At 33.5% G+C, this 19960-nt stretch overlaps 1 protein-coding gene across 22 annotated transcripts in view; it reads right to left on the minus strand.

Moving 5' to 3' along the window:
* Positions 1 to 19960, minus strand: part of LOC119633132 (small conductance calcium-activated potassium channel protein) — a 244980-nt gene that overhangs the window by 89851 nt on the left and 135169 nt on the right. Inside the window, exon 1 of one of the 22 annotated variants that reach the window (XM_038026625.1) lies at positions 6646 to 6763. The exons of the other annotated variants lie outside the window; for them this stretch is intronic. The gene's annotated coding sequence lies outside the window, so the exon portion shown is untranslated. Of the gene's footprint in view, positions 1 to 6645; positions 6764 to 19960 lie in introns of those variants that run through there. 22 annotated transcript variants of the gene reach the window in all.

A 19960-nucleotide genomic window follows, 5' to 3' on the forward strand; every position in this document is an offset into this window, starting at 1 on the left:
ATATCCATTTTAAGTCAGCAAATCAAATGTAAATTTAATCCAATGCGTTTACAACTAATTCTGCGATTACTTGAAAATTTAAGATAGTTATAAGATTTAAAAGTAATGGGAGACAAGTAACTAATCCCGTCAAACTATGCTTTGACGCGTATGAAATGTAACAGCAATGCAATTTTTGAGGGAGCGAATTCGAAATCTACTCGCGTTGCACATTTTTTTTATATTATGTGAAACTCAACACATCTCTTTTCATATCCATTGTTGATGGCTGGACGGTGAGCGTCACATATACAAACAAAAGTTCCTGATAAACAAAATGTAAAAGAACCGTAGTTCCATCTGTGTATTGCTGTTGAAAGGAAATGAAATCCATTTGATGAAGTTGCTAAAATTGTATTTTATACTTAGTAAGTTCGCAAGGAATTCATTCATCATGAGCTATTCCAACCAGGGCAGACGTCCTCTCTAGTGCCCGTAACGCATGTGCTTGAAACGTGTAAGTGAGTTATTTCCGATTACACAAATTTTTAATTAACCGCAAAAAGGGGGATCTTAGCTGGTTTCACGGTTTAGTTCGAACCTTTCCCCGCCCGATCACCCTTTTGTTTCGAGAAAATGCTTTATAGTGAAAAGCTTAACCGGATTTAAAAGAGGCTTATGAAAAACACTTGGCTCTTGGTTTTTGGTATACGAATCCTAGCGATTATGAGTTTATAAGAAAAAGTCAACCGATCGAAATGGTGGATATTTGATATGATATAAGATATTTACTATATATTATTATATAGTAGTTATTTGATTTAAAATAAGAAGATGTTAAAGTTTTTGTGAAAGGGTTGCATGACATTTTTCCTTTACTCTGATAATTATTGGACCCAATTCAAAATTTTATAATTCAACCAACTAACGGCTGATGATGAGTTAATAAATTAAAATCGCCTCACCATGAACATAAAGCTTTTATAATTTCCTTCCTTGCAAATGCCTTTAGTATGCGCTTTAAAAGAGCAGAGTACAGAAATACATTCATTAGACTCAATTGTGTTTGGGTGACCCTGTATAAGCTCTGCCAGAGAATATAATCGCATAAGCTAATTGCCCGTTCAACGTCCGAAGTGCTTGATTTGAAAAATTCGGCTTCAATAACTGGATGTTACATGCGGTGTAGCTCTATCTTGCTGAAAATGAACATTATTGATGTCAATTTCCTCTCTCTCTCTCTCTCTCCCTCTTTCTCTCTCTCCCACCATATTATCAAGTTGCCAGTAAAAGCTTCTCTAGATTCATTTTCGAGTAAATACCGAAAGACCGTTTAGTGCACTACTTTAAAATCCATACCCGACAGTACATTTTTTTTTTGTAATTTATTGCTTTTTCTCGAATTATTCGAGAATATCACACAAGATAATGATTTTCGTGATACGTTTGAATAATTTCATTTCATTCACTCTACATGTACATAACTATGATTAAAATTGTATATCATTTTTATTGCCAAATTCCGTTATGATATTTAGAATAAAAGGTCGCGTCTGGGCAATACTTAGTAACGATATTCAGGCATGATATTCGGCAGACCATGTGTTAAGCAATTTTCTCGCTCACGTTCAAAGATATACATGGGGAGTTTTTGGGAAGGCGAAGCTCACCAGAATAAACGATGCAATACTCTCCGTCTCATATATTATTATATTAAGATAATTTAGTCACGTCCGTCTTTCTGCACACGCTTCAATTTGTTCCGATAAAGAGTTTTAAAAGTCTTTCATTTTATATTCTTTATGTTGTTTGCATTTGTCTCTAGTTCCAGATAAGTGAACAATACTTTGAGCATTGATTTTTTTTTAATAATACCGGAAAAGGATTGAAAATTTCGAAATATATTCATAAGCTAATCCAAGTACATGCATATGTCAGATAGTTTAAATTTAAAGGAAGCAGAATTGTGTATACATGTACATAGGCAACGAGTACCCAACGACCCAATGACAAGACAAAAATTAAAAATTTTCATATCTACCCTCTTGATTCGGAAGGAAAACGGTGGGGATAGTGGGGAGGGGGGGGGGGCGGTATATGAGCAATTCACCACAAAATGAATATGGTTTTCCGATTCGCTTCTATTTATCATCTGTGCAAGTAATATAAGAGATTTTTTATGACACTTATTGTTAACACTAAAAACGACAAACATAATTTATTAGTGCCCATAAAAAGCGATTTTACGAGATAGGAAATTAGTACAATAGTTATAATCGACTGCTTATATACCCTAATTGCAAATGCATTTCCTCTGCATGCATAAAGTCTGTGCACGCATGTGTGAGTTGAATATAAAATTTCTATTCATTATTAGCGATAGTGCGGCTGCGAAAGTAAAATATAAATAAATAACAACGAATAAATAAAAAGACAAGCTGGCATACAGCAATTGATGTTGGCATCATCAGCAGGAATCCACACACATTTCAGATATGAGCTCCATAAAAAAGGAAAAATCACATACCACGGAATAAAACTTTTCTTCTTTTCTAAGAGAATATTTGATATCGTTTTTTTGTTTTTTTCTAATTTTCAAATTTATTCTTCTTCGTAAATTCTTAAATCCTTTAAATATGAAAACACAAAAAATATTTTATAAAAATCGTATTACTTAAGAATATTTTCTTTTTTTCATATGTATATAACTGATTGTGCATAATACATCGCAATAGCATTGCCCTCTACTCGCTTATCACGAAAATTAAAAGTAAAACAATTAAGGCCTTCTATAATGACATAATGATTATGTAATAATGATTAATTATTTCGGACTAATTGAAACCGTAGCGAAACGGAAATAAGCGAGACAATATATTCACATTAAAGCGAAACTTAAGTTTTATCTTTTTCCCCGGACATCCCTTGTATTCTTGAAATTACGTTATTCTCGTTAAATCAAAGTGGACACCAAAAGTGATCATATCTAGTGGCGCTGCAATAAACGTATGCAGATCGGAATTTTTCTTAGAAGTTATTCCACACAATTGAATAAAAACAAATGAAAACATTGTAGCGGGCCACAGTGCGCCATTAGACATCCTACACCACTCCACAATTATTCATAGAACGACCTTTGAAAATGAGGAGTTCCATGAGAAGTGGTCGAAGAAGTGGTGCAATCTGGACCATTTGCAAACGTATTCGTCTTTGGTTGAAAATATCCCAGTGTAACAAATTTCGTCAAAATATCTCAAAAATTGAGACCTATAGGTTGCATACAAGAAAACAAGGCCCGCGAGCGGGCAGAGAGATGGACAAGCTCAATAAGGAAAGTTGAGGTTATCTCAAGAGTTTCTGGGTGTTGGATGGATTAGCAAAACCTATATAGAGTCTAGTGCCACAAATGGTGTAGGGTATCAAAAGCTTTAATATGCTGCATGTTTCATTACTTATCAACATAATCCATTGAAATCCATTAATATTTTCGAAAAAAGTTTAACATCGAAAAAGAAACGCCTTCACTCATCTATTGTAATAAGATCCGTTGAATTAAAAAATACTTTTTTTTAGGGTGTTTTAAAGAACTATGCAAATATTCATTAGCGAATATTTCTCAAGGTCCAGATCTTTGACCCGGAAAAAAAAAGAATATGATATGTTATGTACTTTATGGGTTTGCTGCTGTCCTTCAGACATTTTTGTCGGTTCGCTTAACAGTTCTGTTTAAAGTATACAGTTAAGAAAAAATGCGAAGATAATTAATTATAAAATTCATTTAGTCTCTTATTTATTGAGTGCGCGCAGGAAGAGCGTCAGTATCGCTTTGAGGAAAATCTTAAAGATCAAACTGTTAAAAATTAACTTCGATAAGAGGCAATTGAACAAGAACCGTTAATTATGCGAGACCAAAACCAAGAAAGCTGGATCATTATTAGACACCTTTACGTTTTAAAGGACACCATGCTTATGAATAGGAGTATTGCAGTGTTTCATTTACTTTCATTTAATTTCATCCGTTGCTGTAGTGAGTACTCGATTCGCAATCTGATTGTTTGGGCCCGATCAACCATGAACGACGATGCGACCACATTCTATCTCATTATACCCATTTCCTTTCGCTGACCATAACCGTGTCCTTGTACACTCGTACAGGACATCCTCTGAGCAACTGGTCGTAAATATATTATAGCGACAATAAAAATGTGCTGTGTGTGTGTGTGTGTGTGTGTGTGTGTGTGTGTGCGCTTATTAAACTATCAACTAATAGCCACACACAGCTAGCCATATAATGAATATGCGCTGATCTAGAGTAACGAGCGTTCCAGCCAAATGAAGAACGTAAAACTTAAGATTTTTTTTATTATGTCTATTAAAATAAACTTTTTTCTTACTGCACGCGAAATAAAAGAAGAGCAGCACAAATTCTGGGAACATTGCTTCATCATTACTACATTTATATAGCTTGGATAATGTGTAAGGGTAGAGATGCTACCTTTAGTGCATGAAATTCAGGTTAATTTTTTCCAATTTATTGACCAAGGATCAATTAATTTACCGAAACGATTTTTTTACACATGTCCGCACATTTAATGACCTACTTAAAATTTCTTTGCAATGGTTTTATAAAATGAAAATACCCGCATAGTAAAAACAAGTTCTCCATATTCTTATTGACCGCCTTTTGTATCTTCAATGCAAATTAATTACGAAAATTATATTCGGCTGTGTCTGTATATTTTCCACCTATAATTTTTTTCTTAAAAGAAGAGGCGAACAAAAATACAAAACCAAATTTCGTTAATCTATATTGATGTATACTCTAAGTCTATAGATTGGAACTCGAAATTTGTTATTCTACAGGACTTCGAATGCTTTTGTCGTACTTTATAAACAGAAGCAGTAATTTCGCTTCTCTTTTTTGACTCATATTCATCAGACGGTTAAAATAAACCATTAAAAAAGCGGTTTATTTACTATAAAGCTTTAGTTCAAATTTAAAGTCAATCGGGAATTGAAAGCGTTAGAAATGCGGCTCCGGTTTGGAAAAACTAATATCAAGAAAGACGCGATTAACGGTTTCAGAAGCAAGCTTCTGTAGTTAATTCTCTTTTTGTAATATTTGCTTATGTTCTGCAGGTGCGCTCTACAGCGACGCTTTAACAGCGACGAACCACGATGCTCGGAGAAGTGATAACCGTCCTTTACGCTCATAGGGCAGGATGTGCATTCTAAATGTCGAGAGACGCACTCACTCTACCTTTTACATCGATTACATCTTTTCAAGATTAAAGTACAATTGACACGTGACAAAGTATTGATGTGCTCGCAGCTGACGAAAGTGTGTTGGCCAACACCCTTATTATCCTCGGGAATCGTGCTTAACGTGGGATATATTGTGCACAAGTGTAGGTTTCTCCAAGGCAAGTACATCTTCGCGGTAAAGAGATTTTTGCATTAATCCAGTTTTTCAAGGGACCTTTCTCAGTATTCTCATTCGTTCGACATGAAGCGCTCCCATATATCCTTCATCGCACTACACAGACATGACGTTTTCGAACACGTTACTACCCCCTTTGAGAGCAGTCTAACTACAGTCACCTTTGCCGCCGTTTTAAATACTTCCATTTTCAAGTCGAACTTTCCCTCTCCGCTCAATTTAAAGATTTTTCTTGACCGCCTGATTACTGTGCGCAATATGCCCTCTTGCCTGACTGCTAGGTACGGGCTGTATGTTTGTATCGTAACGGGTATGATTATCCCGCATTTAAGCATTTAGATGTTAGATAAGCCTCGGTGCAGACAAGCGTTGGGACAGCAATGGCTCAAAGCCATTTCCTTTTTTCTTTTTGATACCTCATGCCTACATGTATGGGGGCCATTGGTTGGTCAAATCAGATAAAAAAGCAAAGTAAAAATTTTTTTTTATTTCTTTCAAAATTAATATACCCCATCCAAATATGCCGGATATAAAACTAATCCATTTTCAATGAACAGATGACATATATAAGATGTAACAAGGCAGAAAAAAAAAAAGAAGAAAAATCATACGCCTGTGACGGATATGCGGTAAAATACAAAAAGTTAAAGAGCATTGCATTGCATTCGTCCAACTCGTATAGATATTGAAATGCTTATATAAATCAGTTAATTAATGAAGTCAACTATAAAATAACCATCGAGCTAATAAACGTAAAATAATTGATTGATTTTCGATTTTTACGACACACGACTGAATTATCGTAAATCTAAATTGATCGCAATTAATTGATATATTGATGCACAGTGCATATGTATGCCATCGCCAGCCAGTTTTCGCTCAATTTACGCTAAAGGTCATTTAAATCATTAAACAAATCAAAAACAATGTCCAGGAGTTTGGTTTAAAAAATAATAAAAAAAAAAAGAAAAAGAAAAGCAAGAAAGAAAGAAAGAAACAAACACACACGCACGCAACCGTACAAACACTTTTGCTGTGAAGGTGTGAATGAACACATTCACCAGCAAACGCTTGAATGAAATTCTCGCATGGGTAAAAGGAATCAATTTGTTAAATAAATAAATAAATAAATAAATAAATATATAAATAAACTAACGGGAAAGATTTTTCAACATGACCTGATGCAATGCTATACGCAATCGTATCGATAAAATTGTATTGCGTACCTGAAAACATGGACCTTGTCGCAATCCGATTTTAATGATTCGCTTGATTTTTTCAATAATTTTTTTCGTTGCGTAGCATTGTTTGTCGTCACCAGGCCTGGATTGATGATTTAGTTTTTGCGTTCTTATTATTATATGCAAGCAAACGTTATTCTCGTTACTCTTGTTGTTATTATTGTATTTGTTATTATTATTGTTGTTATTGTAATTATATTTGTTATTATTTGTATATTTATTGTGCAATCCTTGTCGGTCTTTTCGTTTTACTACCTTTGTTATATATTCTCTTGATGCGTACATACATACATGCATGCACACAATTGATGCACTTTTATTTATTATTACTTTACACACAAGAGCTACTCTTGTTCATATTGAATATTACATATACACATGTTACGCTTTAACGCATAAGAGCATTTTGGCACATAACACAATTTCGTATACGAAATATTTTCCAAAAAAAAAAAAAAAACAAACAAACCAAAATTCATTTACATACTTAATATTCTTTTGTGTTATTGTTATTCTTGTGATTGTTGTTGTTGTTGTAATTGCTGTTGCTATTATTATTGTTGGGTTAACTTGAATTTTTTTTCAATTAAACAAGAAGAACAACACTGAGGAAAAGTTTAGATGAATTGATATTTCTCCTATGCTATTATCATTAAGCAAGTAAAGGCAAAGAAAAAAACAAGAAAAAGAAAGAAAGTAAAAAATTAAATTAAATTAAAAATATAAACAAACATGAAAACATGAAATTTATGCGGTGTTATTAATTAGCGTACGTTTGCACAATTCTTCTTCACTGTCGCTTTTAATTAGTTGAATATTGCAAACAGTTCAAGCACAAGGTATTAAAGTAAATTTCTACAAAATTTTTATCTCATACGAGCCACATATTCTAGCATCCGCTTCCATTGTTTATTTAACACTTTCCTTCGATAATTATGTTTGCCTCCTTATATCTTTCAATTTATCGCGGTTTATTTACGCGAACATGTATGTTATGCAAATTTTAGGATATCAGTGTCGTCTCTTACTTTCACAACCGGATCGCGAGGGCACATTATTATTCATAACTCTATCACTGCAGACATAAACAGGCGAGTAGTAACTAAATTCATTAACGATTCTTACTACCATTTACTATTTACTATTCAGCAGCAATCAATTATTAATACTTAATGTTAAAATTTGAAATTCCATTGGTGGATGGGGAATGGGGAATGGGGGGGGAATTCAATAAATTACTTTATGTTAATATGAACATTTGCTGGCAAGTAAAAATAATAAATCGCTACGTCCGTCACTGATATATTCGATACATTTCATGTATCATGGATTGTTAGAACGTACTTGTGCACTACCTCGTTGTGTGTGCAAGTACATGTATATCGATTATTATTATTTCTTTTTTTTTTTGTTATGGGGTCGTAAAGTTGTACGTGATTCAAATAATGAAAACGAAATGCGGTTATTACTTGAATTTCTATACCAACGGCTAACGAACGCTTCCCAAACCAAGCTATCATAATTTTTGATAATTCGATTTGTAATATGCTTAAGTACGCCGCTCTACAGGTACTGCGAAAACTATACGTGTGTATATGTCTGTCATTACATTGGAATATAACAATTTTTATTTATCTTTTTGTCGGATGGGATGGCAATTCTATTAGTGTGTGTGTGTGTGTGTGTAATTGTGTATACGCGTATTCATTCATATTCACTTCCGAGCGTTTAGGAGTATGACTTTGTCAATATTCAGAAATGTTGAGGCAAATGTGAGACGCAAGCTGTTTATAACCAATTGACGCCTTAATACCTATCACACGCTTAAAGCTCAATCGGCCGAGAATATAAATTTCAGATAGCAATTTGATAATTTGCATAAGATATACACGGATGGGTGTACACTGTGCGTAGAGTCTTTGAACAGGGACTCTTGAACTGTTAAAATACAATCATCATTAAAAGTAAAAAAAAAAAAAAATAGAATGTTTTCAAGTATGAATCGGCGCACACCCGTACAACGCTATAATATAGTATTCGAATATTCACGGTCATCATCATCATTTTCTAAACACACAATCATTTTGAGTGATGAGACTGACTCATTTTCATTTGGTTGCGTACGCAAACAAGCCAAATTATCGCATCTGGGTCTCTGAAAACCTACAGAACAAATGTCCGAGAAATCCATCAAATCAAAAAGAGTGACAGTTATTTGTGGCTGTTGGGTTGACGCTGTGATTGGGAGATACCTTTTCGAATTTACGTATATAAACGTGCATTTGTATGTGTGTGTGTGTGTGTGTGTGTGCGTGCATGTTTTTGGGGGAGCACAGTGGCCGTTTGTATGTATAAACTATGCGTTACTGCTTGTTTTTTTCTTTTTTTCATCAGACTCTTTTTGTATTATTTTCGCGTAAAACTGAGGTGATGAAAACTCAATAAGCTGCGTTTCTCCCTTTGATTAACTTTGTTCTTGTTGTGTGTGTGTTTGGAGTGTGTGTGTGTGTGTGTGTGTGTGTGTGTGTGTGCGTCTGTCTGGGCACCGTTACGGTATGCACGACGATAGCCTCAAATGAATGCCCTTTCATCACGGACTTATTATCTTTCTGACAGAAGGACGGACCGAAAGAATTGTATTGTTAGCGATGGACATTTAATCTTTCTCTTGAGCGAAGCAGTTAATGTCAACTACGATTATTTCAATTATAATTTATTATTAAAAGACTTTGTTTCGCAAATCAGTAGTGTATTTCGTAATCCGGGGTGAACAGAATAGTTTTATTTAATATTGCAATACAATCGCAGTAAATGGTGGTGAGGGTATAAATTAAGCCTACTTCGTTTCGGAGGAAAGGTGGTTGGCGTTAAAGTAAAGACTTCCTGAAAATGCATTTGACATTGCGCAATCGCTAGATGGGATAGACAGTGGGACATGCTTAAATGAATTTTTTTTTTTTGGTTTTATAAAATTACATATATAATTACAAAGTTTCCAAGCCGGGAATAAAAAACGATTCGGTTATCGTTTATGAATCCGTGACGAAAAGCTATGACGTTTATTACAAACGGATTGACAAAACTAATTGATATGTCAGTATAACGGGGTACAAGAATGAAATGATAATTAAAAGGTGAGCATGTAACGGTGAGCGTATGAGATTCACAATCGCGATGTGAACATAATATTTTCAATTATTCAGAATGAAAAATGGTTTCTTATTAAGAAAAGAAAATGAAATTTTCATTGCATTCAAATTGATTTACATTAAAATGTAAATTTTTCTCAGTCTTTTACAAAACCAAGTCATCTCGTTCCGCTTAAGTTATCTAAAGTCTGCAGTTTGTAATTAGTTTATAAATATTTTCTATGCATCTGCATCTTATTAGCAAATGCATTCTCGTATCTAATATGTGAAGAGTTTTTTTTGTTTTTGTTTTTTAACGAAACAAAAATTGTACGCATATACTGTCGCAGCAGCAACAAAGATGTATTGCATATCGAAATGAATAAATTGACGCACGACTTTTTAAGTTCTTTTATTAGAGCGTAGCATTTCCTACTTTGTTTTTTTTTATCTTTTATAGTTTCTCTATACTAGTAGTAGTTTAACCAGTTGGATGCGTCTTAAATCGAAATCGTGATTTCACTTGCTCTACAAGAGCAAGAACTTCTCCGCCTGGTTTCTTATGGACATTACAACGGATAAGAAGAAAAGGAAATTTCTTTACTTGATGATTACAAAATTGGATAAGAGCTTTAACTTCTTAAAATTTCGAATCGCTCGATATGTTTACAACCGGGAGTACATGATCATCTTACGTATGTATGTACTCAAGTCAAATTCCCATTCGATTTACTGATATAAAGCAAATGTGACTCTTAGACAAATACATACGGAAATGTTCGATTATCTGTTTTGGAAATTAGTTCACGCCTCTATTCATAATGAATATCATTGTCGATATATTGCCCATAATTTCTCAAATGCGTCGGTCACACATAACATAAGTTCTATGTCTTAGCTTTTCAAAGAATTTCCACCCAACAAGGGGACGTTCGTTGTGGACGATATAGGGTTAAGTTCAGTAACAATTGCATTCTGTTTCGTTTATAGGCCAAGAAATAAAAGGTTCTTTTTTTTATCTATTAATCTATTTTTGGGAAAGTTTGCATGTTTTAGAGGTTTTTGTTTGTTTTTCTTTTCTGACGGTATCGAAATCAATTTACTGTACATTCAGCTCGGAAACCACAACGAGTGGAGCAGATATTTTTGCTTTTGAATAGAGAGAAATGCGAATTAGGAAAATCAAAAAATACAAGAATTCTTAAGTCTAAATTGATTTGATCATATGTGCCCGTCCCTCCATTTACATTACATTTTTGATATCCTGCGCCATTTGTAATTAAGCTTGCGCGCAGCTATGCACCATCGAGAAGAACTTAAGATAAACACAGCTGTTATTATTAAATTGGTCTGTCCGTCTTTGCTTGTTTTTTTATGTTCAATCTAAAGACCGCAATTTTGAAGATATTTTGATGAAATTTGGTGCCCTGACGCGTTTTGGACGAACGATATTGACAGTAGTTAAGATCGGATTACTTTTTGGACCTTTTTAGAGGTAACGTCCTACTCTGAAAACTCGGTATATGTGTAGCTGCAGGAAAGTATAAGGTATTCAATGGCTAAATATAAATAAATTTAATGATAAAAGTTGAAAAGCAAGATATTTACTATTAGTTGAGATTGAAAGGTCGATCTTTAGCAAATATCATAGACTACCGAGTTGTCGGTGTCAAAACTAACTTGAAAAAAAATTTAATTGCATTTTAATGTATTTGTTTGACTATAACAAGTGAGTTGTTGACAGATTTCGTATGAAATTGACTGCAAATACTTTTTAGACACATCTCAAGGATTCAAAATTCCTCTCTTCTTCCTTTTTTCGATTTTTAATTTTTCTCTTCCATTAAAAAACGACGCATTTAAACGATTAATAGAATGTTTTGATAACATTTTAACTTTAATGCAACGTACATTGTACTGTGTTGTGTTCAGTGTATATTTCTTAAAATAAATCGAATGCTTGCCTTTTTTATTATTTTGCTTCGAGTTAATAATTTAAAAGTTAATAGAAAGAAAAATTACTCATGTTGCTCTGTCTTCTATTGAGTGAATGTTTGCGTGTGGTTTAGCGTGCCCGGTCTTTTATTATCTTATATACATATATATATACATATATATATATATATATGTACATATTTTGTCTTCTCGCATTGTACTAACATTAATATTTAACGAATGTTTTTTGTACTTGAAGTGACATTGATGAACATTTCACTATTTGTTTGGTAAGAAGTTCTTTATTGCCAACATGTAGCATTTCTGATCGAAAATCAATAAAAAAATATAAAAAAATTTTATAAAAATAAGAAACAATGAATAAAAATCCAAATTTTTAACTAAGCGGAACGGCGATTCCGCCCCTCCCTCTCTCTCTCTCTCTCTCTCTGTGTTTAGCTGATTGAAATAAAAAAGCAATATAAAAAAATATAAACAAATATAAAAAGATATCAAAAAATATTTATATGTAAGTATATTAGGTACTTGTATGTATTTTGATCATCTTTTTACTTGGGGAAAAAAAGCATTTATTGAGGAAAATTGGTAGAATATATGTTAATCAAAACGTTCTCCATCATCTTCTACAACTTTTTCTCATCTTTCTGACAATATGGCGATACAGCGTCGAAAGACGGATATTTGCTTGGTAGCCCACTTGCCCACTTAGTTTGCCCACTTCTTCATCGTCATGAAATCACGCACCAATCAAGCCATCCTGCATCGATCTGAAGACGGTATGTCTGGGGAGTAAGCTGGATGCAGCAAAACTTCTCATTCGAACTGCAACAGTGTATCCTTAGAAACTCTTGCACAATATAGCCGAACGTTGTCAATGCAAGAGGGTGGCTTCGCGTTTGTTAACCGCTATCGCTGACGTTTCTTTCTACCAACAATACATCGTTCAATTTCTTCAATTGATGTCGCTAGACATCTGCAGTAACAGTTTCATTCGGTTTTAGCAGCTCGTAACACACTATACCTTACTGATCCCACCATATGTATACCAAAATTTGTTGGCACGAATATTCGGCTTCAGCATCGATATGGGCGACTGTCCTGGATTAACACATGACTTTTTGCTCTTAGGATTGTCGTAGTAGAAAACTCTTATTTTTTTGCTTGGCGAGCAATGAAACCGCGATGTTGAACCGGTTCGAAATAGTATTTTCGGTCCGGTTCGGTTTATGGTAGCCATTTTCCCGCCCTTTGCAGAAACATTTGATTCATCAATCTGCTAAACTGTACGAAAGTTCTTTGCAAGCTTGAGTCTTGTAATTCATTATCTTTTTTACTTTTTTGGTCCTCCAGATAGTTCGTTGCCAATTGGAATATGATGCAGTAGCATCATCATAATGATGGGCATCCGATTTCTTCGTATTAAACAACAACAAAAGTAATGAATGTAGAAAATGCAATTTCAGCAATGGTTAGCGTCTGTATATACTGAATAACTCAATAATAATAAATGGAAAACTGTTATTGTGCGTAGAGAAAGGACAAAATCATCGAATTTAATCCTTTTGTATATTGATACTTTGCATTTTAATCAGTAGATGTCGCTCCTCGAAATACACACATGCACCTAATATATATATATATATATATATATATTACTCTAATAAATTATTTAGTAAAATTTGCAAGAAGCCATTGAAAGGACTTATGAAAAATATCCAAGTAAGAACAACAAGCTTTTGAGTTAATTCGCTTCGTATGATTTTTCATTCAATTCATAAAATGCTTCAACTTTCAATAGTCTCTAATGAAATTTATAGTATAATATCTTATCAAATTTTTCGATCCATATATACACAAATGTAAAGTTTTCAAACGGTTTCAGGATTATATTGCTCTGTTCACCCGTCGTTTATTTGTCATTTATTGCCATGACTTTTACTTTCTTACGTAAGATGATTTAACTCGTTCACAACAAACCTACAATATTGGCAAAGAGTTTTCCATATCTCGCGTCTGCATGTCATTACTAAATACTTCCTGAAAGCTACCTTCTCTTACAAGTGTCCCCTTGACATTTAACAAATAGTATAATCTACCGTTTTAATCATAGACATGTACAAGCAACGTATTAAAACGAATCGAAATTACTCAACAACTGCTTACGAAAACCAATGTGATTTTAAAATTAATATATGTTTTCGTGTTGCAAATCGTTCAAGTGAATCAATGATTCAAAGGTTACTGAAAAAATTTAAGATTATGTTCATGATAAACCAGAAGTTCGTAGATCACAAAGTGCTCGTAGGGCAGACGAAGACATTGCTGCTGTTGCCTAAAGTGTGCTTGATGAACTGAAACCACACTAGTTACTGTATCAATAGCTTGGCGAATTTTGTGCTCTTATAAGATTCCATAAACACAAGCCAGTCAACATATCATGTGAAACGGAGACAATTCCTTCCGTATTGTTGGTCAGAGGACAAAAGAAAACTTTTTTCTGCGTCTTCATTCCATTCAAAATTGAACGGATATATATAGCTTGCGTTTTATCCCCTTTGGATTATTTTGTTTGGGGTTTTTTGGAAAGCACAATATTTATCAGGATCGTCTCCTACACATTGGCATTTGAAAACCAGTATGTGGAACGAAATTAATTAATTAAACGAGCTGCTGCCCAGAAGAGCTATTGACAACTTTTGATGCTTGTATGGAGAATTGTAAACATACCCGCTTCGAATATATACGTACATTGTAAGTGATCATACCTACCAATCAATTGCAATACAGATTTTCATATAGCTATCTCAGTTATTTTATGCTTTATATATTGAGAGAAAATCTAGTTGAGTGCTTTAGAAAACCCTCCACAATAAATGAGAAAATCCTGGGCCTCTTCAAGCGATTCTTTGATAATGCCCAACTGAAAAGTCCGCATTAGCATTGCATTGTTTTATGTAAGAAGCAAGTCAATTGATTGATCGGGATGATTTTTGAATTGAGAAGGCGATAGGGAACAGCTTGATCACGTTCGTTCATTTGCGGTAAGCTTCAGTCGAATAGCTTGTATCACTTATAAACTATATTCTTTTGCTTTTGCCATTCCCAGCTTTTGCTGGGATTGTTGAGATGATCACAGTTGTTATTCTTGCGGTTACGAACGTGCTATCAATAGACGACACTAAGTGAACAGGTAGACAGATGACGCTTCGATGGCTAGACAAGTAGATGTACTTAAATGAGTTGTAAAACCTTCAGCTGTTTTATGGTGCATTTCGTGGATATATGTAGGTTTTGCAAGTTGCAAGACAATTGTAGTATGGTGCCATGTCTCGGTAGTGTAAGTATGCAAACTAAAAAAAAAACAAAACTAAAAGCATAGAAACCTCCTTCTACTGTCAACAAGTTATTAGCTATAAGATGTAATATCTAATTTATAGGTATACGACAACATAATGCAGGATCAGGTTGACGAAGTTATACGTGAAAGCCAATGGGAAAGTTTTGCCATTATTAATGGATTAGTTATATTATTTTACTTATTATTATAATTTATTTAGATCAAAAGAAATAAATTCTACTACGACTAAAAAGGAGGATCGACACTAGCAACCAACGCTGTCGGCTTTAAATACAAGCCGGATGATGAGTCCAGTCGTTTTAATAAAGTTTAATATCTTATTGATATTTCTCTCTCTCTCTCTCTCTCTCTCTAAGTACTTTCAAGACGTCCATAATCTTAGAAAATGTCGCTGAAATTTCGAGATTTGCTGAAGATACATTAAAATACATCCTTATAATCTCTAATCAATCTCTCGTCATTTTGTTAGTCTACTATTTCTGTGTTCAATTATTAATGTTATAGTTATGTGACACTATCAAATGTCATCAATGTACTTTCGCTTAAGAAAATCTCGATAAGTAATCTTACTTAAATCGGTTTAAAATGTAAAGGCTTTCCAAAGTCTTCAATTGAACACGAATTTTGTAATAAATAAAATTAAAAAAATTGTCTAAATTGTTGGTTGTATTTTTGAATGATCGAAAAAATGTTCTCAAGCATTTTTACTCAGGCTTTATGTGATGCAATATGTGACATTCATAAAAAAATAAATAGTACGTAGGAAAGTACAAAGTCATGGTCTATCGTTCTATCAGAAATACTAGCAACTCCTGTACCTAAATTTTGATTAAGACGAATCATATCTTAGGTTTTAGGTTAATTATGAGCTCGAACAATAGGCCGATAGCGTAAATTGTGAAGCAAAAATCGACAGTTATTGTTGTTTTCATTTTTTATGATTTCTCTATAGACCGCAGTAACCCTCAAAAGAGCTCTGTCGAGTTTAATCAAGTTTTTATTGCGATATTTGCAATACAAGTTACAATTGCAAGAACATATGATGGACGGCCGTCTACATCCTTGTATACTTATGCAAAATCATATATGCATATTTTGGATTGAAGGCAATCTAAGGAGTTAATTAGAGTTACTTTGTCGGCTTATACGCATACCAATTTTAGGCATTAAAAAATAGTTCTATAATACTCTCATGGGTAACTATTATGCTCCGTGATATAATTTAGAAATAGTCTTTGAACTTGGACTCCAATCTGCAATTGTACAACAATATTTGTGTGGAACTTGGCTGTCCACATATATATATATATGTATAACACATCACTCAATGTATTTTAAAACCAGAATATAGCAAATGAAAAGTAATTTTATTATCATAGATCGATGGATCATTATCGATCGATTATGGGCAGACATGCAGTGAATTTTTAGATTGTTCTGACATATACTTGCATATCTGCCGAGGGTTATTGATTACATTATTTTGACAGCTGCTGTCTTCGTTCAGATGTTTGGAGAGTATTTTCCTAACCACCAAAGAGAGTTTACGGATACCTTCATTTTATTGAAACGTTTGCAACTCTCAAAACGAAAGCTTTAGAGACGGGATTAAATTCGGAACCGGTCTAGGCATGTCCATGCCTATCTGTTCGGGCATCCGGATGCCCATCTGTGTAAGGTTCACCGTAAACGTTCTTCGAGTCAGAAAAATTAAGCTATCAGCTTCGAACTTGGCAAAGATATGAGAAGCTCTGTATTGTTCCGTGCTCTACTCTGTTTTCTTATGGAAATCTATGAACAGGTTGCTATTGAATAGGGGACATATCAGTCAGAAGATATAGGATCAGTACAACATCAACTGAGACCAGTTTTGACTTTCTTGATTTTGTGATCTTTCCCCTCGTGAACTCCAACAGACACAAGGATGCACTGATTACTATTTATATATTATGGTCCTACAGTGAGCATCTTTTATTTTATTGTTTTAAATTTTCTTAACATAAAGCTTAATAAGTACAATGCATTCGATCACAATCGGATACTATTTTCTTACTTATCTAATAATAAAACTCACATATGCATTCCACTTTCCTCCGAAAAGAATACAAAAACTTTGTAAATAAGGCAATCAAGCGAAGAATGCTTTTAAATTCTCAGAAGATGAGACGAACTAATGACATAAGATTCGTATGCAAACACACAAATACTATAGATGGCAGCCTTAATAGACTAGAACTTCATTTCAAAGCAACTAAGTTAAGGCAATCAAAAAAAGAAAAAATATGCCGAATATTGTTGTTTGCGTAGAAATTTGAAGTTTGGTTTTTTTTTTTTTTTTTTTTTTTGAACAACTATTATATTTCAGTTATATACGTGTATGCGTGCACATCTCAAGTAATTAAGTCATGCAGAAATTTCTCAAAAGAGCAACTATATAAGGTTAACAAAACAACTTGATCAAACCAAATACAGTCGCACTTTTGACAAGACTTATTACAATTTTTTTATTTATTTTGTTTTTTTTTTCACTTTACTGTTTTAAATACACTTTGGGCATAACTGATATGTTTTGTCTTAAGATGCAACTTAAACACTAGGTATCGTTGCATTCTTCTGATAAGTATTTGTATTAAAAAAAATATTTAAGATGGCTACCCATTATAAAATATCAAAAGGTCTAAAAAGTAACGAACTTCCGGTCTGCAAGTGGGCTGTTAAATAAACCCAACGATATGCAGCGAGCTGCACAACAAGTTACATTGTATATTATATAACATTAAGCATTTGAAACCGAAGTGAGTTTAAGGTTTAAATGCGTAGGCGAGTAGTAGCAATTCTGTGCAGGGCGATGAAGAACTTTATGCTATTCATTAGCACGATTGGCTATGTCATAAACAATAAGTAAAAAATGACTCACTTTTTGGTGATTTTCACAAAGATCTTGAAAGGCTTCGCACTATCTAGACAAGCCGTTATTGCGATTTTCTAACTTACAACTACACTAACAGCATTTAATATTTAAAAACCATATTTAAATGGGTTTTGTTTGCAATTCTTCAGCATCATCGGTGCTGAGGCGGGAATTCAGCGAGAAGTAGGAATTTTTAGGAATTCTTATAACAAAGTGAAAGAGAGTTAAAGAACAGACAAGCAGAAGAGGAAGATTAAACGAATTGTTTTGAAGAAAGTTCCTAAATATTTTATTAAGTTTTTGTTGCCCCTTCGTTCTTCAAAGCAAAGAGAACTGTTAACCGTTTACATCTTCTTTCTAGATATATAGTAAGTAATTATGACCTTTAATAACTTATTAAAGTGTATGCAGATGCATTTATATGTATTGAGGCCAAATCATTGCAATTCTAGCAAAATTAAAGTGCATTGATGTGTGTGGGTTTTTACACTAACATGGTATAGTCTTTTACTTACAACAGTATATTTAAAATGTTCTTGTTAGTGATTGCTAATTTTGTGTGCTCTATCGCAGTTATTGCAACAAAAAAAAAAAAAACAAAAAGCAAAAAATAAAATGGGCACACATACCCGTACCATTATAAATTGAAAGCAACGTCTTAAAGCAAGGGTCGAGCTGGGGCGGTAAGTAACTTATAAACACATTGATTGCATCTAAATAATTTTTGTCGAAATTGGCCGGCAATGGTTCTATATATTTAATAGACGTCACGAATATGTTACCCAAACGCCTTCACATACATACACAATGAACTCAATAATTTGATTTTTGTTTTTGTATAAAATTATTTGTTTTGTGTAATGACCATTAAAGTGACCATAACTGGAACTGAAAAATAAGAGGAAGTAAAACGAAAACGAAATACACTTAAAAGAGCGCATCCTATAGCAGAGTGAGTTCAAAGAGAATAAAAAAAAAAAGAAAAAAAAACGAAACTCCATTTGTTATTTCATTCTAACCTGTGTTACCGAATTCTGTGTTCATTCAGCTCATTCAACCGTAGAATGGAACTGAATTGAATGGAATTTTGTTCATATTATTTGTGTACATTTTAAAGATTCACAGCAAGTGAATATTAAATGGAGGCAAGCTAATAGTTTCACTAGCATCCTTTTCCGGCTCTTTAAATTTCATAGTTTAACACATTCGAATTGCAGTCGTATGGTGTAAATCAATTCAGCTCTCACTTCCATAGATTTTAAAAATTTATTTTGAATATTTCTTGTTATACATAGGTTTTACGGTGAAAGTGTGATTTCCCGGTAGAGTAAGAACTTGCTCGACTTATTCCCAAAACAAAATAAAACGAACAACATAAGAGTAAGGGAACACAAAATAACATAAAACGAAGCTTAATTTTTGTGTTCGTGCGTTAGTTGTGTGTATTGATATGTTTGTTATGTGCATGTTATCTATGTGTTATATGCATATATGTGTATGTGCGTGTGTGTGTGTGTATGTGTGTGTGTGTGTAAAGTTTTTAGTTGCAGGCGAAACTGCTGGTTTAGCGTCAATACGTTTAGTTGGATTTGAACGAAAAAAAAAAAAAAAAAAGATAAAAAACAACAACAAATAAGTAAATTAATGAGACATTAACACTTTTTTTGTGCTTTATTTTATTATACGTCATAATGGTTAATAAAGTTTTGTCGCTTTTCGTTTTATGTTCATTATGTCTCTTAATGGCAATAGCTTTAGATGAAACACGACATTTAATCTCTTTTCTGTTGTGTTAGCAAAATTTTTTCGAATACTTGATTGGATGCTTCTTGGAAGTGTTGATATGCTTTTTGAGTATTTACATTGAAAATTAATCCTAACTACTAATGTACACATAAACACACACACACACACACACACACACACACACACACACACACACACACA

This window comes from Glossina fuscipes, unplaced genomic scaffold (genome assembly GCF_014805625.2).
Source record: "Glossina fuscipes isolate IAEA_lab_2018 unplaced genomic scaffold, Yale_Gfus_2 0, whole genome shotgun sequence".
Lineage (NCBI taxonomy): Eukaryota > Metazoa > Arthropoda > Insecta > Diptera > Glossinidae > Glossina > Glossina fuscipes.